We start from the raw sequence: 25,718 nt of genomic DNA on the forward strand, positions 1-25,718 counted from the left end.
GGAACCGTCAGCCAATTAAATCTCTTTTCTTTATAAATTACCCAGTCTCAGGTATGTCTTTATAGCAATGTGAGAACTGACTAATATACTAGTAAATATCTAGCACCCCAAACTCCATCTCAACATCTGCTTTTGGAGTATACAACCTATCAAGTCTCTTGAAACAACTTATTAGAATTTTCATAGCAAATGAATTGATAGTATAGAACAAGTTAGAAGTGACATTTTTTAACACTGAGTTTTCATATTTATCCATATGACATATTTCTTCATTTATGACTTCTTTAATATCTTTCAATGAAGTTTTCACATTTCTCATTAAAGATCATGCACATATTTTGTTAGACTTTTCTCATACATAGCTAGGAGAAAACATTTTTGACTGCATTTGCATATGCACACACATATATATGTTTAAAATAAGTTTTCTGAATGTTGCAAGTTTGTGAAACTGTAACTGGCTTTTGTGTATTGATGATAGGTACTTTGTTATTCATACACAGGGCAGAAAGCTATTTTCATACCTTGACCACCAAACAAAAGGATTAAGCTTCACTCTGATTGAATCACTGGGATCACATGCCCATTCCAAAATGAATGACTGAAGCTGGGAAAATGCTGCATGTTGACTGGCTGGGCCTGGGTTACATAGTGCACTGATCTCTGTGGCAACAGAGGTAGAATTATGCAACTATTGGAGGCCAATCAGGAGCCACAGCAGGATCACATGGCTAGGAAACTGAGGGTCTGATTAGGAAAGATGAGTGGAGGATTTGTTGCTCAGGAACGGGCCCATTATGTCCACTACTCTGGAAAGCACTTCTGTTGCTGTAGGACCCTGGATACCCCAGTTCCACCAAAACACTTGATTCATTAGAGCAGCAGCGGCAATCTCAACAGCACTTTAGAATATCACCAAGGTTACAAAGTCCAAGGCATCTGATTGGTTATAAAAAGATTTTTCTTATCCCTGAATAATTAACCATTTCATTTCAGAATAAAGAAAATATAATGTTTCCACCATTCCGCAACTATTTGGATGAATTCTTTATTTGTTTAACTCCATCTGCATTCAAGACAAAGAAAGACAAGCTTTGCTTCTGCCAGACATTCTGTTTTGTTATATTATTCTATTTCCACAGTATCCAATGGTTTTATGAACCCCATTTTATAGATGAGACAGCTAAGCCTCAGAACAATGATGTGGAGTCTTGCCCCAAGTAATACAGCTACTAAGATATCGTGACTCAAAATTGAGTATCTGGTGAGCCTAAGTCACAGAATACAGTCAGGTGAATTGGCTCTTACTGTCTTAAAACAAATGGTCCCTGTTATAGTGAACTATTCTGATGATAGAAATTGCTGCTATGTATACAGTATCATTTGCATTATCTGATTATAAGATCTCACATTTCCATGAGCGTTTTCTTTCACTGCCACATTGACAATTTTGTGTTCTTTTTTCCAATGTTCCCAGTAAGTAGAAAAGCAGTACAAGATATTTTAGTTTTGCCAAATAGAGGTCTGACAGTCGATATACAAACATTTATTATTACAACTGTGTCCCAGGGCACCTCATTGCAGCTATTTTGCAAGGTATTTTTAGCTTCATGCATATGGTCCTATGTCAGCCCATTTGTTATCTTAAGAGCCAAACACTCATGTGTATTTTTAGCAACATGATTACGCTGCTTCCTTTATCTGCAGAAGCCCATCTCTTTGCCAATTACAGGATCCATTAGTTGACCAGCTGCCGTATGAGCTCTGCTCCTGATATTACATGCATTTTCTCCTTACGATAATTTTTAGAGGAGGAGCTATTCTTTCCTGGAGCAGCACAAGTTTTGCCAAACAATATACCTGAGGTAAATGCTTTGCTTATATAATCGTTATTAATCTAATTGAAGTTGGCACAATAAAACTTTTTTTTTAAATTTTGGGATTAACATATTCAGATCTGAACTGTTTGAGAAAAAAATGAATCAGAATCCATTTTAATGGTGTCATATAAACCAAGCACATAATTATTTTGTTAAAAATATCCCACTTAAACCAGGTAGGGTTGTGCACTCCTGTAGTTCCAGCTACTTGGGAGGCTGAGGCAGGAGGATTGCTGGGGTCCAGGAGTTTGAGTCCAGCCTGGGCAACATAGAGACATTCGTTTCTAAAATAAATATTTCTTTAAAATATTAAATTAGTACATGAAAACCTGGTTCTTAAGTTGATAACTAGTTTTATTTCATTTTTTAAATCAATATCTATAATTTTGTGATTATGTTAGTGTTGAATAACAGTATTTTCTGTAAATTAATACTTAGAAAAGTGTTATCAGAGCTATACTTCATAATTTAGCTTACTAATTAGAATAATATTCAAAGTATTTACTAGAACAAACTGAGTTGATTTTTTTAAATTTTAATTTTAATGATTTTTGGTTTTTGTTGTTTTTCGTTTGTTTGTTTGTTTGTTTGTTTGTTTTTTGAGATGGAGTCTCTCTCTGTTGCCCAGGCTGGAGTGTAGCAGTGTGATCTCAACTCACTGCAACCTCCACCTGCTGGGTTCAAGTGATTCTCCTGCCTCAGACTCCCGAGTAGCTGGGACTACAGGCGCCTGCCACCACACCAGCTAATTTTGTTGTTGTTGTTGTATTTTTAGTAGAGACGGGGTTTCACTATGTTAGCCAGGATGGTCTCAATATCCTGACCTCATGATCCACCCGCCTCAGCCTCCCAAAGTGCTGGGACTACAGGCGTGAGCCACCACACCTGACCCTGAGTTGATATTTTAATCTCATTCTCATAAAGCCTGTCCATGGCCACCATTTACTAAGAGCTTACTGTGGGCCAGGTACTAGTCTATGTAGGTATTTTATAAATATTATCTCTAATAATCACAGCAACTGAAAAGTTAGGAAAAGTTACTATTACACTGTTTGACAGATGAGAAAACTGAGATTTGGAACGGCTATGTCACTTGCTATAACATATAACTTTAAGCCATTATTAACTACTATCAACTCATAAGTAGCCTAACCATTTTTTTAAAAATTTTGTACCTTAGGACAAAAAAAGACATTTTCTTCTTTAAGCAGCTATTGGGGAAAATTTCCATCTAACTCCCTTATCACCTATAAAATTATTGGGAAGGCCAACATTATGTGCTGGACTCCTGAGTAAATTTTTGCACAAAGTGAGGAAGGCAGGATCAAAGAAATCTGTTCTGAAGGGATGTCTAGTTGAATGGTCTGGTTTATTCTCCTCCCCAGTTCGTTTCCAACATCCTTCAAGATGTGAGGCTGTCTCTGCACATTTAGTAATCTTGCTCTGGTCTGTTAAGACATTCTCTTAGTCTTGTTTAAAGGCCATTTTAATTCTAGGATCTATGAAAAACACTCCATGGAATCCTGAATCCCTGTTAGAGAAGATAAAAGGGGAAAAAAAAGGGAAAACAGGATTCAATTCAGTCCTGAATTGTTCAGCACCAGTTAAATAAAAAGCACTGCTTTAATGCTTTAAGGGTAGAAAGTTGAAAAGGGAATCAACATAGTTCTTGTCATCCAGGAGTAGTCTGTGGGAGTATATGGGTAGATATGGTAATGACTACAACAGCCAGACTGATCTAAGATGGTATGATGGGGGGATAAAGGAGGGAGAAATTAATTATAACTGGGAGACCAAAGAAAGCATAACTGAGGAAGTAGGATCTGAAGGCCTATTGGTGGCAGGCAAAACCCTGACCAATGAGCTCAGGGAAGAATACAACAGACAGAAGACAGAATGCATTGCACAAAGAAAAACAGAAACAGAAAATGGTGTGGGTCAAAGTCAGGGAGTGATGTAAAGGGAAGAAGTTATCCCAGAGACTGGGGGAAGACACAATAACAAGATGGCTCCATCAGGGCCTGACAACAAGGTTCTAGGGCAGAACAAATTATTTTGTTCACCAAGCATGTTCACTGGATGATACTAGGGCTTCCATAGCCCGAATAACTTCCAACTTTAAGTATAGTAAAGTCAGATATTAATTAGAGCTAGAGGAGATCCTAGAGATCATCTTATTTAACCCCTCCCAATTCGTGTGTGTGTGTGTGTGTGTGTGTGTATACAGTTGACCCTTGAACAAATAGGTTTGAACTGCATGGGTCCACTTATATGTGGATTTTCTTCTGCCTCTTCCACTTCAAGAAGCAAGACCCACTGCTCTTCTTTTTCTTCCTCCTTAGTCTACTCAATGTGAAGACAAGGATGTAGACCTTTATAATGACTGACCCGCTTCCACTTAATGACTAGTTAATATATTTTCTCTTTCTCTTAATTATCATTTTCTTGATAGTTTCTTTTCTCTAGCTTACATTATTGTAAGAATACAGTATATAATACATGTAACATAAAAATATGTGTGAATTAACTGTTATGTTATTTATAAGGCTTCCAGTCAACAGTAGGCTATTAGTAGTTAAGTTTAATAGAGTTAAAAGTTATATGTGGATTTTTGACTATGTGGGGGTCATCACCCCTTACTCCTGTGTTGTTGGAAAGTCAACCACATATATAAGTATGCAACCACTGCAATCCTAAGAAGTTAACAATGTGTGCACTGGGATGGGACCAGTATTCATGCCTCCTCAAATTCTTAGGAATAAATTTATATAGTTTGGTACACTTCAGTAATTCTCTAGAAGACTGTGTCTGACGTATGTTAGGCAAAGTCTTGTCCAGAATTAAGACGCTTCCTTCTGTGTGAGAATTATCCCCCACTCTGGGATTAGGAGTACAGTGGCAGACTCCTTGGTACTAGAGACCATCAAAAGATTGACCAGGGCACTCTGGCCAGTGGAGCTGTTTGGAAATGTCCTGGGATATATGGTGGGAATTACTGTTTTCGAGACATACTTTAAGATTTAAAAAAGTATAAAAGAATGTGCCCCTAAGTGTGTCACCTTGTGATTGGTGTACAGGGAGTATATATGCTTTACCTTTGACTTCTCCAAAACAAATGATCTTGGAAAAATGAATAGAAGAAGAAAGGTATATTAGTCCATTTTCACACTGCTGATAAAGACATGCCTGAGACTAGGTAATTTATAAAGAAAAAGAGATTTAATGGACTCATGTGGCAGGGAAGCTTCACAGTCATGGCAAAAGGTAAAGGCACATTTTACATGGTGGCAGACAAGAGAGAATAAGAGTCAAGCAAAAGGGGTTTCCCTTATAAAATCATCAGATCTTGTGAGACTTATTCACTACCACTAGAACAGTATGGGGGAAACCACCCCATGATTCAGTTATCTCCCACAAGGTCTCTCCCACAACAAATGGGAATTATGGGAGATACAATTCAAGGTAAGATTTGGGTGGGGACACAGCCAAACCATATCAAAATGGGTGCTTAGAACATGCCTCTACAACTCCATAGACCCTGCCTCCACCTGACCACTGGTGTGGCAGACGTTTCCTTGGGTTGTAAGGTCTGCCATTTAGATCACTGCACAGACACTCACCTCTTACTGAGTTAAAAACAACAGTGAAGAAAAGGAGAGATGAGTATGAATAATGGTTTTTAATGAGTCATATGGTCCTTTAGAGGGACAAGGTGCACTTTTCACTACTACTTACTATTTCCTGCCCACCTGCATTTCCCTACATGAGGCCAATTGTAAAAGCTTTTCAGGAATAAAATTTGATTACCCTGGGGTAAAGAGGAAAAAAAAATGATTCTAGATAAGACAACCATTTTTGTGTATGTCACATGAGGGATGTATCAAACATGGGTGGCACAAATCAGAAGCTACTTGTGACGGTAAATTTTATATGTCAACTTGACTGGGCCATCGGGTGCCCAAATATTCAGTGAAACATTATTCTGGGCCAGGCGCAGTGGCACAAAACGGCAGTCCCAGCTACCTGGGAGGCTGAGTCAGGAGGATCGCTTAAGCCCAGGAGTTTGAGGCTGTGGTGCACTATGGTGCACTATGTAGTGCCTGTGAATGGCCTCTGTACTCCACCCTGAGCAACATAGTGAGAACCTATTTCTAAAACTAATTAAAATTGTTAAAAACAAAAAACAAAAAAAAACCCCACATTATTCTGGGTGTTTCTGTGTGGGTTTTTTTTTTTTTTTTTTTTTTGGAGGGGGGATGAGATTAACATTTAAACAGGTAGACTGAATAAATCGATTATACTCCCTAAGTTGGGCAGACCTCATCCAATAAGTTGAAGGCCTAAATAGAACAAAAGGGCTAACTCTCCCCCAAGTAAGATAATTTTTTCTGCCTAAATTGCCTTTAAACTGGAATATCAGCTTTTTCCTGTCTTTGGACTCAAACTGAAACATCACCTCTTCCTGGGCCTCAAGTACACTGGCCTTCGGACTGGAACTGCATCGTTGGCTCTCCTGATCCTTGGGCCCTTGGACTTGGACTGGTTCCACACCATTGGCTCTCCTGGCTCTCTGGTTTACCAACTCACCCTGCAGAGCTTGGGACTTGCCAGCTTCCACAATTGCATGAACCAGTTCCTTATAATAAATCTCCACAACCTATTGGTTCTGTTTCTCTGGAGAACCTTGACTAATACACTGCTCTAGGTATTTGAAGTAGCAAGAGGTTTAGTACAGGGATTAGAAGCTCATTACCCATTGGAAAGACTGGGGGGAATGTTAATTAGGGAATCTACTGCTGACATTTAGGTAATCAGAAAATAAAGGAATCACAAGATCCTGCGGTGATTCACAGGAAGTGGCTTTTCCACAGAAAGGCACCCAGAAGCTGATGGCCAAGCCCTATGTTTGTCATCTGCTAAGGTTCTCACGGAAGGCTGCCCATGCTACAGGAGCAAAACAGCTTCTGTTTTTCTCTCCCCTTCAAATATCACCCCAGCATCTTCCAGGGAGGAATCTAAACTGGAACTCTGCCAATAAGAGAGAGTTTGAGAAATGTAGTTTTTAGGCCTCCAGCCCCTGTAATAATTGGAAGACGCTGGAAGAATCATAAATAAAACATCAGTGAATAAAAAATTTGTATTCTGCTCTTTCCCCTCTTCTCACTACTGAACTTGACTAGTCTTAAAAAAAAAAAAAAAAAAAAAGCCTGGGGTCCGAAGGTAGTGAGTTAAGGCAACTGATTGTTTATAGTCAGTTACAGATTTAACTCCTTGTTCTACTCTTTCCCTTCGTCTCACTACTACACTTGACTAGTTTTAAATATATATAAAGTAAAATAAAAACAAATTGATAGGATGAAATCTCATTGACCTGAATAACAACAACATCAACAAGATTTATTCCTTCGTCAGGCACAGCAAAGGCACACATTTTAGCTGTGATGGCAACAGCAGGTGGTGTGGGGACTCCTGCCTGTTGACTCTGTGAAGTGACACCCAGAACCCAGCACTGTGATTCAGTAGCAAAGCCACATTCTCCTGGAAGTCCATAAGGCACCATCAGCCTTCTGGGTTCTCAGGCCTTTGGACTGGGAGATGTTCAGTTTCTGTGTATGTCAGTGACACTTGAACAGATTCAGCTATACCATTTCCCTGACACCAAAGTGAAGGTTAACCAAGTATAAAAAAAGAAATGGATAATCTAAGCCAGACCAGGGAGAAGATTTTGCATTCACTAAAAAGTGGGACAAGCTCCTGGTTCTTAGGAAATTAATAAATAGCTCACTTCTATCAACGCAATCAGCAAAACAACTAAAAGAACTCTCCAGCATGGGGAGTATATGGTATATGGTCAACAAATCCACATACCAATTACTACATATAGACAAATGGTGTTTACCACAGTTAATAAACTCAGTTCATGATGAGACTGTGGATGTATAAAGCTCCGTAAGTGTTTATTAACCAGGCAATACACTGGTATTTTAATGCAGCATAATGTCAACAATAAAACACATTGTAAAAGCTCTAAGTATGCAAGCCCCTAGAATGTGTAGGTAACATATGCAAATTAGAAATCAGAGTGTGGGTTGGGCACGGTGGCTCACGCCTGTAATCCCAGCACTTTGGGAGGCCGAGGCGGGCGGATTACAAGATCAGGAGATCGAGACCATGCTGGCTAACGTGGTGAAACCCCATCTCTATTAAAAATACAAAAAATTAGCCAGGCGTTATAGTGGGCACCTGTAGTACCAGTTACTCGGAAGGCTGAGGCAGGAGAATGGCATGAACTTGGGAGGTGGAGCTTGCAGTGAGCCAAGGTGGTGCCACTGCACTCCAGCCTGGGCGACAGAGCAAGACCCTGTCTCAAAAAAAAAAAAAGAAAGGAATCAGAGTGTGTCTGATTGTCCTGTTGGTCTCCTGCTACCACATCACTGTTCATCATGAAGGCTCTCCTTCATTGCATGCTGACCACAGAGGTTAGCGATAAGGAGGGTTTTATGGCATGCAAACAAACCTGTTAATTTCATCTAATAGAGTGGCTACAACTATGAATTAGCCTGATGATGCAAGGGAAACCATCTCTACAATGGTGCAGATAGGAAAAAGTTTGGAGGTCTGGAGAAATTCGTATTACAGTTAAAGAACGGAAGAAAGAAGCATCCTATTAACTTTCTAAAATGACCCTTCAAGAAAAGTATCCTAATTGTATAGTTAGTTAAACTGGGGCACAGAGAATGAAAGGGAAATGCCCAAGGACTGGGAGACCTGGGTTTGAATCCGAGTGCGCCTGACTCAAACCCACTCAACCAGCTAATTTTGCCTCGCAGCATTATTAGTAATAGAATGGGCATTATTAACAATAAAAAGAAGGCTGTTATTAGCAATGAGAAAGCACTATGCACAAAATTACAAAGTAGTATTCTGTTATTCCTCTGAGTAGATAAATATTTGTTATTTAAGTAAGACAACATACCTTATTAAAGTTTCCAGTAAATACACTGACTCCCCTTGAGAGAAACTGCTGCAAATGTCAAGATGGGTAAAATTTAAACACATATAAGGAAATTCAGATACAGGATTGTTTGCTAACAGACACTAATTATACTAAGATAGGCAAGAAGATTTGGAGACCAAACATATGACTAAATTAGATGATACAGATGACTCTGCAATCTCTTCCACTGCATTCTAGATTCTAGGTGGAGGACTGTTGATTTCTTTTTGGATTGAATGTTGAGACTTTTCTGATGTACTTTGGCTATGTCCCTATCCAGATCTTGAATTGTAGCTCCCATAATTCCCACATGTTGTGAGACGGACCCGGTGGGAGTGGTTCCCCCATACTGTTCTCGTGGTAGTGAATAAGTCTCACGAGATCTGATGGTTTTATAAGGTGAAACCCCTTTCACTTGGTTCTCATTCTCTTTTGTCTGCCACCATGTAAGACATGCCTTTCACCTTCCACCATGATTATGAAGCCTCCCCAGCCATGTGGAACTGTAAGTCCATTAAACCTCTTTTTGTTTATAAATTACCTAGTTTCTGGTACATCTTTATCGGCCATGTGAAAATGGACTAATACATCCTCCAAATGAACAACATTGTTAACTGGACTTTCTTGTTTTAAATGTAGTGGTTGAAAATGCAAATACTTCTGGGGGCAAGCTGGCAATAAAATGAGTGATGGGGCAAGGTATAAAATAATATGAAGTGGTGAGAACTGTGAAAAATCCCACAGTAATTCCTTGCCCAAAGACAGCAGCAGATGATCAGCTTGAGAGATTCTTCACAGTGAATGTTGGCCCAGGGATGTCAGATCTTCCAGCTTTTTAAGATAAACATAGAGATCTATATTTTACATAAAATCGTCTGATATTTTATTTTCTACTTCTTTGTTTTCTTCAAATTGACAAAAATTCTAGATACTTAGGGCATACAGCAGGATCTTTTGAAATGTGTTTATGTTGTGGAATGACTAAATCAAGCAAAGGAACATGCGTATTACCTCACATTCTAATTTCTGTGTGGTAAGAACACTTAAAACCTACTCTCTTATTAACTGCAGTCACCGTGATGTACAATAGATCTCTTGACCACATTCCTTCTGTCTAGCTGAAATTCTGTATCTTTTGACCAACATCCCTCCCAACCCCCTAAGGCCCTAGTAACCACCATTTTACTCTCTGCCTCTGTGAGTTCAATTTTTTCAGATTCCACATATAAATGAGATCATACAGTATTTGTCTTTCTGTGTCTGGCTTATTTCACTTAATGTCCTCTAGATTCATTTATGCTGTCACAAATGACAGAATTTTCTTCTTAAGGCTGGCTGACATACCTCAGTTTGTGTTATACACCACATTTTTTACCCATTCATACATAATACAGACTTGGGTTGATTCCATATCTTGGCAGTTGTGCATAATGCTGCAATGAACATGGAAGTGCAGATATCTCTTTGATACATCAATTTCATTTCCTTTGGATATATTGGTATATACCCATTCATGGGATTGCTGGATCATATATGGTTGTTCTAGTTTAGTTTTTTTGAGGAACCTCCATACAATTTTCCATAATTTCTGTACTAATTTACCTTCCCACCTATGAAATCTTCAGATTTTTAAAGGCTGGCAATTAATTCCATTTTTTTAAGATGACAGTGTGGGCCAGCCTCTTCTTTAGATGTTGGTTCCTGTGTATTGATAGTTCTCACATTTGTCCACAGACTCTCCTGAATTAACGCTGATGTCTCAACCAAAGCCACAGTGTAGCCTGCAGGTCATTTTGGTTCTGAGAATCTATACTGGCAGGCATGATGGTCGGGGCTTTTGTACAGAGTAGGCACTGCAGGCCTATGTGCACAGGCCACTTACAAGATTGATCATCTGCCCACTGCAGACAGGCGTTTTAGTGGATAGACCTTGATTAACCTACCCGTGGATGTTGGAGAACCCTGAGACCCAGAGGGGTTATAGCACGTGTCCAGCATCTGACACTGCTCCCCTCCCTACCCTGGGCCCTTCTCACCACAAGATGACTTAGTAGATCACTTGGTTGGAAACAAAAACAAATGAAAATAATTCTGTTGTTTATCAGGCGAGTTTGACAGAGATATTGTTAACTTTGTAAGAAAGATATGCTTGAGATACCTGGTGGCTCACAGCCACCTTTAAATGATTATAATCTCTCAGTATAATTACAATCTCTTTTGTGTAAGCATCTTAGAAACCTGCTTCTCTCACTAACCAAGCCTGACCAGTTAGGACAGTTTTAAAAGAACAACAAATCTTTTAAATCACTAAAGTGATACATGCATGTGAAAAATTCAAACAAATGCCATTTAGAGTCAAAATTAAAAGTCTCCCTTGGCTCCTGTTCCATACCTCTTCCCACAAGTAGCTAGTGTCAGCCAATGAGTGTTTTTCCTCTAGATCTTTCTCTATTCTTTTGCATGTGTGCACACACACACATATACACACACACAAAAATGTGTATTTTAATATTTTAGACATAAATAGCAATATGCTATATATGTGCTGCATTATTCTGGGACTTGCTTTGTTTGTTAGACAATGTGTTTTGAGTGTAACTATCTGTGAAGTTTTCCAATCAACTTTTAGGTTTTAGGAAGTTGAAAGTGTATAAAGTACAACTAAAAGTGATTCACTTAGATTTGGAAGCTTATCCAGAGCTACAAGAGGCTTTAAAATTTTTTGATAACTAAGTGTTACAGCTGTACCCATATCTATATAATAAACACGGTCTTGGAAAGTACTGTTAACTGGATTTGCAAATTGAATGATGTTATAAAAATGTACAGGAAGCTGACTATTGGGAAGGATCCTACAGTGATTTCTTTAAAAAAAAAAAACTTTTATGTATTTGTTTTGAGATTTAAAACATATCAGATTCACATTTATTCATACTAAAGATTTAATGAATGGGCCACACTTTCTGTATTTGGCAATCTCAATGATATGCCTTTTGGAACTGAAGGGAAAATACGCCTTTTTGGAGAAATGTCATATTATTTGAGTTCTTCTTTTCTTTTAACTTTTAGTTTCAGGGGTGCAGGTGCAGTTTTGTTATATAGGTAAATTGCAAGTCATGGGGATTTGGATAATTTCATCACCCGGGTAATAAGCATAGTACCCAATAGGTATTTTTTTTTCTGATTCTCTCCCTCCTTTTATCCTCCACCGTCAAGTAGGCCCCAGTGCCTATCATTCCCCTCCTAGTATCCACATGTTCTACATTGACCTCCCACTTGTCCTTTTTTTTTTTTTTTGAGAGACAGGGTCTGTTTGCCCAGGCTGGACTCGAACTCCTGAGCTTCAAGCAATCCTCCTGCCTCAGCCTTCCAAGTAGCTGGGCCCACAGGCGTGAACCCCCATGCCTAGCTCAACCTTTTCACTTTTGATTGTTTTGCTGTGCAGCAACTTTTTAGTTTGATGTAGTCTCACTAGTTTATTTCTGTTTTTGTTGCCTATTTAAGTGTTTTTGGTTAAAGTGAGGTTTTAAGCTGAAATTTCTCCCAGTCTGAGAGTTTTAAAAAGGAGAAGTTAGGTTTGATGATTTATTGAACATGTCCAAATAGAAAAAAAAGACATTTTTCATTAAAGAGAGGAAAGGAGTTCACCCTCAACAACAGAAGATGAGTGCCATGCTTTATATTTCAAAATTCCAGCGACCTGGATAGTCCATGGAGCTGAGGCTTTGATCAATTTATTAACAAATGATAGGCCCCTTATCTGAAAAAGCTATTAATCCTCAAGTATTTACACATTTGCACAGATGCAAAGATATGAATTAGTGTTTTTTTTTTAAAAAAATACTGTCAGTTACCAAATTCATATGCAGGAGTTTGCAAATTTTGAAAGGGTTGTGTGTCAAACGTTTGCTTGGCTTTCAAGATGCATTGCCCAAATAAAGTGGCTAGATTTCCAGCAAAGTCCAGGAGGCAATCTGACATATACACGAGGTGAAATAGTATCAGTAGATCACTGAGTTCCAGAATCTCTTAGGAGCCCCAGATCCTCCAGCCCTCTACAACATTCCAAGGCCCTGACATGGATAGAAATTGGTAGTTTCCATGGCAGCAGCAAGTGAACTCCACAGAGAGGTGGGTGGGGCTTTGGTGATCTAGTGACTGTGAAGTGAAGGTAGGAAGCAGCTCAGGTTTCAGTCCTAGAGCCTCTCTTTCCATTTCTGCCAGTTCCTGGCTGTCTAGCCCTCTTCAAGCAACAAATAACAGAAATAAGGAATTTGTTAACAAGTGAGTTGCCTGGAGAGCTATGGGTGACAGTGGAGGGTTTTTCTCCCTTTCCATGGCAACTCTCATCATCTTAGAAAAGCTTGATTAAATCCTGGACAGCTCTTCAGCTCAAGAGTGAGAACTATCAGTAGAGTCACTACAATAAGCCAGATCTGGTCTGGTCTGTGTACCTGCTTAAAAACTCCCAGTCTCCATGGGCTGGATTTTGCCTGGGTTCTGGGGCTTCAGGTTAGAGTTATCATCCTGCTTTCATAGCATCTACATTTCAGGTGAAAGAAACTCATGATACAGATGATGAATTAAACATTCAGCCTCTGAATACAATATGATTTAGTGAACAACATGCATGTCTAGAAAGCACATTGGGTTTTGGGTCTAAAGATCAGTATCTGCAGCCAGAAGGTGTAAGTGTGAATACTGGTTCTCCCTTTAGTTGGAAAGGCCTTTAGAATTCATTTAACCTCTTTGAGTCTGAAGCTCAATTGTGGGTGGGGAGTATCAGTCCCACCTACCTCATGAGGTTGGTGTGAAGATTTGTACACATAAGAGGGTAAATGTATGAAAATGCTTTGGAAACTAAAGCTGTATATGAACCTTGCTCTCATTCAGGTCTCCAACGGTCTAATATTTACCTATGCAGACAGGTCTAATAGGTGAATTTTGGGTTCCCTGAGCTACCCAAAAGCAGGAAAAACCTTACAGTGGCTGGAACCAGGCACCAGAGAGCTGCGTTTCAGGGGTTGTTTGCTCACCTTTGACTTATCTGTACGGCTGCTTTATTTTTCTCTCATTTCCACATGACAGAGTTATCTGCTCCACAGTGTGGTCTCCAGTTTTTAAATTTTCTTCTCTTTAGTGCAGTAGATACTGACTGGGATCTCTGAATCCAAATTCCCAAAGAGGGAGCATGTGATGAGCCCAAATTTGGCCAGGTGTCCAGCCCAAGGCCCATTAGCTCTGGCCAGGGCCTGGGTCATCTGGCTCAAACATGGTAGCCAATCTCCTCTCCCCATTCCTTCCTCCTGCCAGGGGTAGATTATGGGTAGAAGAGGAAGGAAGTTCTCTCATAAAGCATTGTGAGATGGTAGATGGTGGGCCCTGCAAAATGTATTAGATACATTTTGTAGCTTGGGGAGAAATCACCCCACATCACCAAGCCTCAGTTTTCTCTTCCATAAAATGGAGATTAAAACCACTTTCCCACCAGGGTTGTTGTAGAATTTAAATGTAATAATTTGAAAATGAATCATGAACTCCAAGAGCTCTAAAAAATGTGAGGTCTTACTCTTAGCCAGAGCAACTAAGTATTTATTTAGCACTTATTACTCACGAAGAATACTTTTCAATACAAAAATGAAAAGTAAAGATAAATCCAAGGAATAGAGAGTAGTTTAGTAATAATGATCACTGGTTTTGGAGTCAAACAGATTTGGGTTCAATTGTCCTTGTAACCACTTATCAGCTGTGTGGCATTGGCCGAGTTTTCTATCTCTGAGCCTCAGTTTCCTCACCTGTAAAGTGAGAGTATTAGTCTTAATTACAGCCTCTATAGCCCTACTTGATTCAGCCTCTGTACACCTCTCCCAGGGTCAACCATGGCACTCAAGCCTCTCCAGCCAGGCTTCCCAGTGGTTGCTCCAGTATGCAGAGCTTGTGCCTGCTTCAAGTTCTTAAGAATGGTGGTTCCCTCTGTCTGGAATGCCCTTTCGCCTGGTCTTGACAGTGTGGGCTCCTTCATTTTTTTCAGGACTTTGCATAAATATCACATCTCTGAGGTAACCATCTTACCTAAAAATGTGTTTGTGCCATCTCACCCACCTTGCTCCTCTCCACAGCACCTGTCACTCCCTAAAAGTATATATTTATTTGAATTACTAACAGCTGCCTCCTCTTCTAAAATATAAACTACATAATCCCAGGACTCTGTTCTTTTAACTAATGTGTCCCAAGCCTGAAACAGTGCCTGACTCTAGTATGCACACATATTGTCAAATGTCTGATGAGTGGCTTTCTCACAGGGCTGCTAGAAGAGTAAACCATGATTACTTAAGTTATGGTACAAGGTACTGAGCATACACCTGGCACAGAAGAAGTGCATGTTCTGGGTTGAGTAGTGATCTCTCCCAAATTTATGTTTACCCAGAACCTGTGAATGTGACCATATTTGGAAACAGAGCTTTTGTGAATGTGATCACGTTAAGATATGTTGTGAAGGGAAGATATCTTGGGGCCCCCAAAATCACTACGCTAAAGAGAAGAGTCAAGATGGGAACTACTTAGGGCAAACCTGCCTCCCATTGTATTCAAAGTCACCCCTCTGCTCACTGAGACAAATGCATATCTGATTGCCTAATAAATAAAGTAAAATAATTAGATAAATGTAATGGGATAAATACTTATAGACAAACTCATCATAATTTAGAATTTAAAGTTAAATTAAATAATAGATATTTCATTATTTGGGTATTTTTCAATAAAAATACATTTGTAGGAAAACATTCTTTTAAAAAAGTATGTCCTTTTAAAAATGGTGAACAATTTTTGTCTCATTCAAAGCTTATTTAGAGGTCACATATAAAACAAGGCAAAAGGAACCAGGAAATAGGAGAGATGTAAAGAAAGTTACAAGAATAAAGAAGGTTTTTTTTTTTTTGGTAGGAACGCTTAAAGACAAATAATTTCATATGAGAAAGACTCTTGTATGGCAAATTTAGTCCCAAAGTAAAATGACTGGTTGTTTAAGAAAGAGGGACGCTCAAGACAAACCAGAAAGTCCAAGCATGTCATGAACAGTCTATGTAAGTCACAAGAGGATTTATTTTTAAAACACTTTTATCTAATCAAGTTGTCATATTATTAAGTTTTGGTTTGCTCAGGAAAAAAACCGAGAGTAAATTTTTATTAAGGTTATTATATCTGCATATCTCTCTGTATGCCCTTTCAAAGTGTTTGTGACATTGACTTACAGGGCTTTGACTCCTGGGCCTAAAAAGGACACCAAGTCCTGCTAAATTTTAAACACTGACAACAATTAAAGCCCCATCTTCAGGCCCTGTGGAAGATGCCAATCAAAGTAAACTGCATTCCTGAGACACAGGGCCAGAAATTAAAGCTATTCAACTCCTCAAGGCCCAGGGACTATCATGGAAGAGGTGGGCACGTGAGATTGTAAGGGCCAATTTTGAGAGATAAAATAAGTTCAGTTTCTCTATAAATTAATCATCAATGTCAAAGGCACACTGATGTAAGACCAGCATCTGGGCCCCTGTGTCAGAGTAACAAAGTTTTCTTGAAGTGTTAACCGACTCCTTAATAAAGGTTATAAAAGTTATAAAAGGCTTATGGAAGTTATATCTTATGGTCAAGATTAAAATGTTATAGATTGCTTATATAATTTTGAAAAACAAATTTAATTGGCTTCATGCTGGTTTTTATTAGAGCTTATTGTTTGGAAAATTAAGTCTCCTCTCTCAAACAATGAAGGTTTTCACCTTTTTTCAGAATTCTTTGAGTTATCACTTTGGTTAAATGAAATGTACAATGACCTGTGATGCTATTTTGTGATATCAAGGGTTTTAAACCTTTGATAATTGACAAACTTTCCAAATCAAAGTATAAATTATGTATTTTTCTGACCTAATTAATTCTTTAGGATATGATGTTCCTTATAGTCCAAAAATGACATATTTGGCTTATTTGGTATGAAATTATACAGGAAACATTGTCAAATATAAAATGATGTTTGGTTTTCTTTGGGCTGTACTTGTATAAATATGTCATTGGTATTTGTTCCAAAATTATGGAAAACTCCTATAATTCTGATATGACTTAATGTACATTATCAGCAATAATTATAATTGTTATATTAAATTATTGTGTGCCACAGAGGTAACAAATTCCCTTGTCAATTGTGTCTTTGACTATGGCTGCCCTAAAACTTTTTGTTATCCATGGACAATTGTTCTTCTGTTTTTGTCCCCTTTAGAAGGTGGTTTTATAATCAGCTACAAAACTCTAATGGGTACTCTTGAATGCAGGTTTCTGATAACTTTGGAGACTGTGATATTAGAATAGAGAAAAAACTTTCAGGGCTCATGGAGATCTGAAATGTTCATGAATATCAAGGAGAAGTAATATTTTTAATTTTTTGCTTAAAAGTTGCTGATGCTTTGTTTTGTTTTTCAGGGTCAAGAAAAGTTTTAAACTGTTTACATTAAAGCTTTTAACAATTGAGTAAAGTGTACTCCTATGAACAAAATTTGGATCATATTTGCTTTCTTTCTACCTGATTTCTCCAGAATTCAGAAACTATTTGTGAGTTTCCAAATAGTTTGGAAAGAATAGTTTTCAAAGAATAGTTTGGAAACTATTCTTAACTTATGGCAATACAGTTATTTGCATAAGTGCAGTAAGGATCTGTTTTCATTTGTAATAGGATACAATTGGAGCAACTGGTTATTTTACCAACACTTCAACTGGAACGGTGTGTTTTCCTTTAAGGAGTCAAACTTGACTTATGGAGCCAATAAAAGTGCCTTGGGAAAACTGACCTCATACTTGTCTACACAGTCCCTGTACAGGGTTCCTGACCTGTGACCTGTGGTAAGTAAAGAATGTCACTTTCTGACAGGCTTAGGAGCCCCAAGTTTTATCTTGGAACCTCAAGAGGAAAGGATCACCCAACTCATAAGTATTTGATGGTACAATCCATGGCTGGGCTTGGCTTTAAAAAAGTCTTATCTGAGATTCCTTCTACGGAACAAAGTCCCATCAAAGCCAATTTAAAAGCTTATGTAAAAAGTACTTATTCTTGCTGCACTGTATACAAATAACTAGGCCAAGTATAATAAAGCAAACCAGCCCTACCATGATTTGTCTTTAGTAACAATGAGAAACTGGAGAGAGAAAAATTATGTTTCAGAAACTATAGTATACCTGTTATTAGATTCCAGTCTTTCCTAATGTTTTTCAATTTTTATTATTTTCTACAGTTTGGACTGAATTTTAATTTTTCTTGGCTACAAGTCTTCAAAATAATGTTTCTAATTTTTTTACTTCTTCTTTTTTCTTGTTTTTCCTAATTTGGAGTCACTGAAAACTAAACTGTGTTTTCATAAAGCCCTACGATTTAAAGCTAGACAACTTCAACTTCAGAAGAAAGTAACAGCCTCTTTACACACATAAGCCACTTTCATACCTGCCTGCTGCTGTATGGACTTCAGAGTAAGGTAGCCTATATTGATTTTCCAGGATTGCTCTTTTGTTTGTTTTTGTTTTTCTCCCTTTCTCCCCCTACTTTCTCTTCACAGGACAGGAGACTTCACAACCTTCTTGAAATTAGCTTTCCTAATAACTTGGGACCTACCCTCTAGGAATAAACCATCCTAGCCATGAGAGACCAGACAAAACCTGAGACCAGAGACTCATTTTCTTCTAAAATGCTTTCTCCAAAAGACTTTTAAAAAGAAAAATTGGGGAAATATGACAGGAAAATATATTGGGGCCCCAAAATCACTCAGCTAAAGGGAGGAGTCAAGCTGGGAGCTGCTTAGGGCAAACCTAAGCAGAGGTTTAGAGTTCACATATAAAACAATCCTACTCACAGTCATCCCTCTATTCATCCCATCCTATTCACAGTCATCCCTCTGCTGACTGAGATAAATGCATATCCGATTGCCTCCCTTGGAGAGGCTAATCAGAAACTCAAAATAATGTAACCATTTGTCTCTTATCTACCTATGACCTGGAAGCACCCTCCCCACTTCAAGTTGCTTCACCTTTCCAAACCAAACTAATGTTCCTCTTACATGTTGATTGATATCTCATGTCTCCCTAAAATGTATAAAACCAAACTGCTCTGACCACCTTGGGCACATGTCATCAGGACCTCCTGAGGTTGTAGCATGTGTCCTCAACCTTGGCAAAATAAACTTTCTGAACTGATACCTGTCTCAAGTTTTGGGGTTTCACAAGATCAAACCGATTTGAGTAGACCCTAATCCAATGATGAGTGCCTTTAGAAGAAGAAGGCCACAGAATGCCAAGGCTTGCTCGCAACCACCAGAAGCTAGGAAAGAGGCATGCAGCAACTCTGCCAACACCTGGATTTTGGACTTTTGGCCTCCAGAAGTTTGAGGGTTCTGTTAATACATTTCTGTTGTTTTAAGCCACTCGGTATATGATAATTTGTAACTATAGTCCAAGAAAATCATGAAACTTAATTAGACAATGAAAGTTAACATAATCTGTATTAATAATTAAGCCTTTGCTGCAATAACCTAACTTCTAGTTGTGAATGAGGCAAGCAGTCACTCCATAACTACTTTTCCTGCAGGAGGCTTCCCTACAGCCTTGCTGTCAGAGCCACCCACTTAGTCCTGGGTTGGAGCAGATTTTACAGACCAGGTTTGGTCCCTCTCTCAATTCCAAAAATAGTCCTGTGGCTCCCAAAGATACTCCAGGATGAGCACCAACTCTGGCACCTTGGTAAACACTGAACTGGAGCTTCCTGACTTTAATAGGGTGAACATCGCTTTCAAGCTGGGAGATTAGGGAGCTAATATTTTCCCTGAAACTGACTGGGATAAGTCAAAGTTCTTACCCAGATCTGTCATCTGAAGACAGGAATAGACCTGGACATTTCTCTCCAACTCCATGGAAAGAGATGACCAGTCTCACTGATAATAAGAGACATGCAAAGTAAAACTACCAGGAGATGCCATATTTAGCCTATCAGATTGACAAAAATTTAAAAGTTTGGTAATATTTTGTAGCCAACAATGTAGAGGAATAGGCAATCTCATTGACTGAAGAGGAAGTTGGTACATCACTCTCTAGAGGTCCATTAAGCCATATCTAACAATTACAAATGCACAGGCCTTTTGATCCAGCAATTCCATTGCCAGGAGTCTATTGTATGGATCTCAGGTGGGAACAATGGTTATTTATTGCAGCACTGTTTATAGCGTCACTGTTTGGAAACAACCCAAAGTGTTCATTACTAGAGGACTGGTAAAATAAACTACAACACATAGAATGTGCTGCAGTTAAAAAATGAATGAACAAGGTCTTTTAATAATGACATGGAATAATTTCTAAGTATATCATAATAGGCAAAGCAAGACAGAGAACAGCATGTAACAAATGCTACCATTTGTGTGGGAAAAAAAAAAGTCAGTAGATTCATGTTTGCTTTAATATGCAATTGAGTGAAATTTCTTCCATCTGAAAAAGTCCTATTAAATTTGAATTATGGGGGCCTATAATGGAAATCCATATCTCCAGCATTTCCCTGCTTCCAGATACCATTTACTAAATAGCAAACTTCCCATTTAATTTTCTGGCAACACTGCTTTTCTCATGTCCTTTATTTGCTTTCCAAAGTTGTTTTTGTTTTTTGTTTTTTTGTTTTGTTTTTTTTTTTTTTTTGAGACAGAGTCTCACTCTGTCGCCCGGGCTGGAGTGCAATGGCATGATCTCTACTCACTGCAACCTCCGCCACCCAGGTTCAAGCAATTTTCCTGCCTCAGCCTTTCAAGTAGCTGGGATTGCAGGCACCTACCACCATGCCCAGCTAATTTTTGTATTTTTAGTAGAGACAGGGTTTCACCATGTTGGCCAGGCCAGTCTTGAACTCGTGACTTCAAATGATCCGTCTGCCTCAGCCTTCCAAAGTGCTGAGATTACAGATTTGAGCCATCGCACCCGGTCTGCCTTTCAAAGATTTCTCATTGCCTCAAACATATACTGTAAAACTCATAGCCCGACATTCAGGACTTACTACTGGGAAGACACAATTTATCCCTCCCACATTATATTCTATTACTCAAATACAGAAACTCTCCATCCAACCGAAATTATGTGTCACCGGCCCCAGACACATTAAACACTTTTATTTTATTGAGGAGACTTGACAAGAGTGAGTGTAAAGTATTATCAAATGGTTTTTCCACATCTATCAAAAAGACAATGTATTAGTGTCCTAGGGGTGCTGTGACAAAGTACCACAAACTGGGTAGCTTAAAACAATAGAAATTTATTGTTTCACAGTTTTGGAGACCAGACATCAAGGGCCATGCTCCCTCTGAAACCTGTAAGAAAATCTTTCCTAGCCTCTTCTGGCTTCTGGTGATTTGCTGGCAATTCCTGACATCCCTTGGTTCACAGCTGTAAAACTCCAGTCTCCGCCTTCATCATCACATGGTGGTCTCTCTGTGTGTCTCTGTCCTCATATGGTCGTCTAAGTGAGTGAGCACCTGAGTCATAATGGATCAGGGGTCCACTCCGTTACAAGTTGAGTATGCCTTATCCAAAATGCTTGGGGCCACAAATGTTTGTCTTCATATTTTTTCAGATTTTAGAATATCTGCACTTCATTGGCCAGTTCAGCATATCCCTAATCTGAAAATCCAAAATCTGAAATGCTCCACTGAGTATTTGCTTTGAGTGTCATGTCAGTGCTCGAACAGTGTTAATTTTGGACCATTTTTGAATTTTGGATTTTTAGATTTAGGATACTCAACCTGTACAGTATGACCTCTTCTTGACTAATTATATTTGTGATGACCCTCTCTCAAAATAAGATGACATCCTGAAATATTAGGAATCAGGATTTCAACATATCTTTTTTTAGGGTGGGGAACACAACTCAGTCCATAACAGATCATGTGATTTTTCCCTTTAGTTTTATGAATATGATGGATAATATAGATGGATTTCTAATATTTAGCCTACTTGCATTACTAGAATAAATCTCACTCTTTTAATTAAAAAGTAGTTTTTAATGAGCTGCTGAAGTCTGACTCCTGATATTTTAAGATTTTTGAATGATTTTCACAAGTGATAGTATTCTGTCATTTTCTTTTGGTACTATTTCAGGTTTCAAGATGAATATATTGCTTCATAAAAGAAAATTTGAAAAATGTCTTCATCTATGGTCTGGAATACGTTAATTAGCATTGTGATTACCCATTTTTTAAATGGTGGATAGAATGTTTTTGTGAAGCCAGCTAGGCCTGGTGCTTTTCATAGAGGAGTATTTTAACCCCCTTTCTCTAGCTGTTTTATGATAATTAGTCTGGTTAGACTTTCTTTCCTGGGATCAATTTTAGTAAGTTGTGTTTTCCTTAAAAAACATCTATTTCATCTATTATTTAAACTTATTTTCATAGAGGTGTACAAAGTAGGCTCTCAGGTTTTTAAAATTTTTTCTCTGCTTTTAATGATTATTTTTCCTTCAGTATTTAAAATTTCATGCTTTTGTTTTTCCTCTTGTTGTTCCTTTATTATATTAGCTAATGGTTTGTCTATTTTGTTGCATTTTTCCCAATAACTCTATTTTGCATTTATTAGTTTCATTGTTTTTCTCTTTTCTAATTTAAGAATTTATACTTTCTTTTAAGAGGTCTGTAATCTTGGCAGATTTTTGAGATAATTCTGATTCCAGATTTGAGAATTACAGATGTGATACATGTAGTTTTTTTTACTAGAAATTGTCATCTGGTGCTCCATTTTTTTCCTTTTAGTATTGTTTTTATATTATTGCACGTGTTCTTCTCTGTGTATGCATCTTATGTGTATGTAACATATGGAAGCTCATTGAGGCCAAGACTATACATTGTATTTCCTAGGGACAATAAATATTGATATTGTGGCTATGAAATTAGAGAATTAATGTAAACATGAAGAACTTGTATTATGCAGCTTCTGAAAAGGCTCCCAACAATCCCTACCTCTTAGTACTCCTATTCTTGTCTCACTCCCTCTGTCGTCCTTCAGTGTGGGCTAGATCTAGGGACTTGCTTCTATGAAGTAGAACAGGATAAAACTATTGGAATGTTACCTCCAAGATTGGGCTATAAGAGACTTCTATTTTATCCTGTTCAGACTCTCTCTGTATGTCTTGATTTCCTCATTTGCTTGTTTTGGTGAAGTAAAGGGCTGTATAATGAGCTATTCTATGAAGTGGCTGTATAATGAGCTATTCTATGAAATGGCCCATGTGTTGACAAAGAGAGAATGGCCTCTGGCCAACAGTCTGCAGCTAATTGAAATCTGCCAACCATCATCTGAGTGATCCTGGAAACAAATCCACTTCCAGTTGAGCCTTGAGATGATGTAGCCTCAACCAGCAGCTTGGCTGTGACCTTGTGAGAAAGCCAGAGCCAGGGGACCCAGCTAAAATACACTTGGATTCCTGCTCTGCAAAAACTTTGAGATGTTAAATGTTGTTGTTTTAAGCTACTATTTTTGTGTGATAATTTGTTATGCAGCAATAGATAATCAATACAGAACCCAAATTCTGTATACTTGTCTTGATCCAGGAAACATTGCCCAATTGAAAACTGAACAGTCTAGTTGTAATTTGGAAGTAACCTGCTCTTCAGAGAAATAACTCTAAATCAGAACTTAAAAACCAATAATGTAATTAATACCAAAATTTTTCATTTAAAGTGAAGGTATTTTAACAACACTTGAAAAATTAATTTGTTAAAGGTTACCACTTGTCCCTGCCCCCATTTTTTCTTTCTTTTTTTTTTTTCTTTTTTTTTTTTTTGAGATAAGATCTCACTCTGTTATCCAGGCTGGAGTGCAGTGGTGTAGTCATGGCTCACTGCAGCCTCAACCTCCTGGTCTCAAGCAATCCTTCTGCCTCAGCCTCCTGAGTAGCTAGGACTACAAGTTCCCGCTACCATGCCTGACTAACTTTTAAAAATTTTTTGTAGCGATGGGGTCTCCCTGTGTTGCCCAAGCTGGTCTTGAATTCCTGGCCTCAAGCAATCCTCCCACCTCAGCCTCCCAATGTGCTGGGATTATAGGCATGTGCTACCATGCCTGGGCAATTGTCTTTTGGAATAACTTATTTTTAGTGTGGCTTCTTTTAAAAATTGTATCTGCACATAAGTACGTATAACATGCCAAGTGAATGACAAGCTGCCTAGATAAAATGTGTAGATTATGGTTGAATTATAACATGGATTTTTACTGTATAACATTTTAACCAATATTAGTTTCCTAACACTGGTGGAGACTGCTGGTTGTCCACAAAAAAATTCTGTCCTCCACTTCTTCCACAGGAATATAGCTTCAGCTGGACGTAAGGTTGCCCTGCGAGAGATAACATTTCCAGTGGTTTCTCACTGATAGAATATCAGTGAAAGTGATACGTGAACTTCTGCCTCACTTGCTTAATAAGACATTGCTGCTCAGAACACTCTCTTTTTTCACCCTTTCAGGAGCTGAACTTCACAGGTGCCCTAACATAGATTCAACCATGCAAAAGAGGACGATGACCTAAGGCTCAGCTTTAGGGCATGGTGGAGCAATAAGATGAAAAGAACCACAGTCACGGATTAGGGCCATGGAGCAGAGTTTCCTACTAACCTCAACTGCTTGCCTTAGAACCATTCTATGAAAGAGAAATGCATGTCTGTATTCCTTAAGCCACTGTATTTTGGGATCTCTTTGTTACAGTAGCTTAACCTTTATCTGAACTAATATTAATATATCCATCATCAATTCCTTTTAAATGTGTCATTTTGTAATTGTTATATATATGCAATTGAGCAAAGTACAAATAACTGGATCTCTGCCCTGGCAAAAAAAAAGGTTGTAGGGGCGGGATGCGAAATGTATTTCCCACAGGTATAACTAGTGTTCAACAATGGAAGAACTACAGGGTATTTCTCTGGCATCAAGAAAATTTTTTTTTGCATAACTGCAAGCTACTATTTAACATCTCTGCACCATTACAGCAGTCTTTCAGCCCTACCACTTCTCAAAGATGTTGATATTTGTTAGGTTGGTTGAGAAATTCATGTTCAAAATATCAGACTGGGCCTTAGAAAAAAAAGGCTCCGGGGAAATGTACTTTACCACCGCCCAGGAGGCTCTTCGGTCCCACTCAAGATGTTCAGAGCCAAGTTCTCCTGATGATTCCCTCCTAGATTGAATGGCTCCAGCACAATACACCTTGTTATCATGATCTCACTAGGTCTTACAGAGCTTGTCTCAAGATTATTTTTACAAGAGCCTTATAAGAAAGACAAGAAGTGAGGATTATCATTTCATTACAGGGATAAACTGAGACGTACAGTGACTTACATCAGGTGACTTGGTGAGGCACTAGAAGCTGGAATCAGTAACTGATCCTCCATGGAGATAAAATGCTCTGTCTACAACTATAATTCTTTGACAATTAATGCTACGTGTGCCATGTTTTGCTTTGCCTCTTTTTCCTAATTGGCAGAAAGAAAAATCGAAGCACTAAATTTGGGAGACACACAATGCCAGTGTCTTCACAGGAAAACATAATTCTTTAATACATAAGCAGAACAGGGCCCCAACGATCACAGCTCCAGCTTCTAAAACCCAACCACGGGGTTTTGCCTCACACCTGTAAATGACAGCCAGCAGCACTGTGGAGAGATGCTTCCACCTCCTGCGCTGGACATTTCTGTGTGTGATCCCGCCAGGCGTCACAATAACTCTGCATGTCTTCTGTAAGAGGAAAATGGTTTCCCTTAGGAGCTTCAGCATTCTCTCAGTCCCCTTGACTT

General features: G+C 38.5%; 1 long non-coding RNA gene across 5 annotated transcripts; it reads left to right on the forward strand.

Moving 5' to 3' along the window:
• Nucleotides 1-1,655: 1,655 nt before the first annotated feature.
• LOC105481306 (uncharacterized) lies at nucleotides 1,656-24,598 on the forward strand. Of its 5 annotated transcripts, none has more exons than XR_011610076.1 (5): nucleotides 12,944-13,161; nucleotides 15,820-15,959; nucleotides 17,597-17,763; nucleotides 18,250-18,389; nucleotides 24,396-24,598. It is a non-coding gene; the product is annotated as an uncharacterized lncRNA (long non-coding RNA). The 5 variants fall into 5 exon arrangements; XR_011610075.1 differs by having other exon boundaries at nucleotides 12,945-13,048; XR_986892.3 differs by lacking the exons at nucleotides 12,944-13,161; nucleotides 15,820-15,959 and adding an exon at nucleotides 1,656-1,865.
• Nucleotides 24,599-25,718: the final 1,120 nt, after the last annotated feature.

Source organism: Macaca nemestrina, chromosome 11 (assembly GCF_043159975.1).
Source record: "Macaca nemestrina isolate mMacNem1 chromosome 11, mMacNem.hap1, whole genome shotgun sequence".
Taxonomy (NCBI): Eukaryota; Metazoa; Chordata; class Mammalia; order Primates; family Cercopithecidae; genus Macaca; species Macaca nemestrina.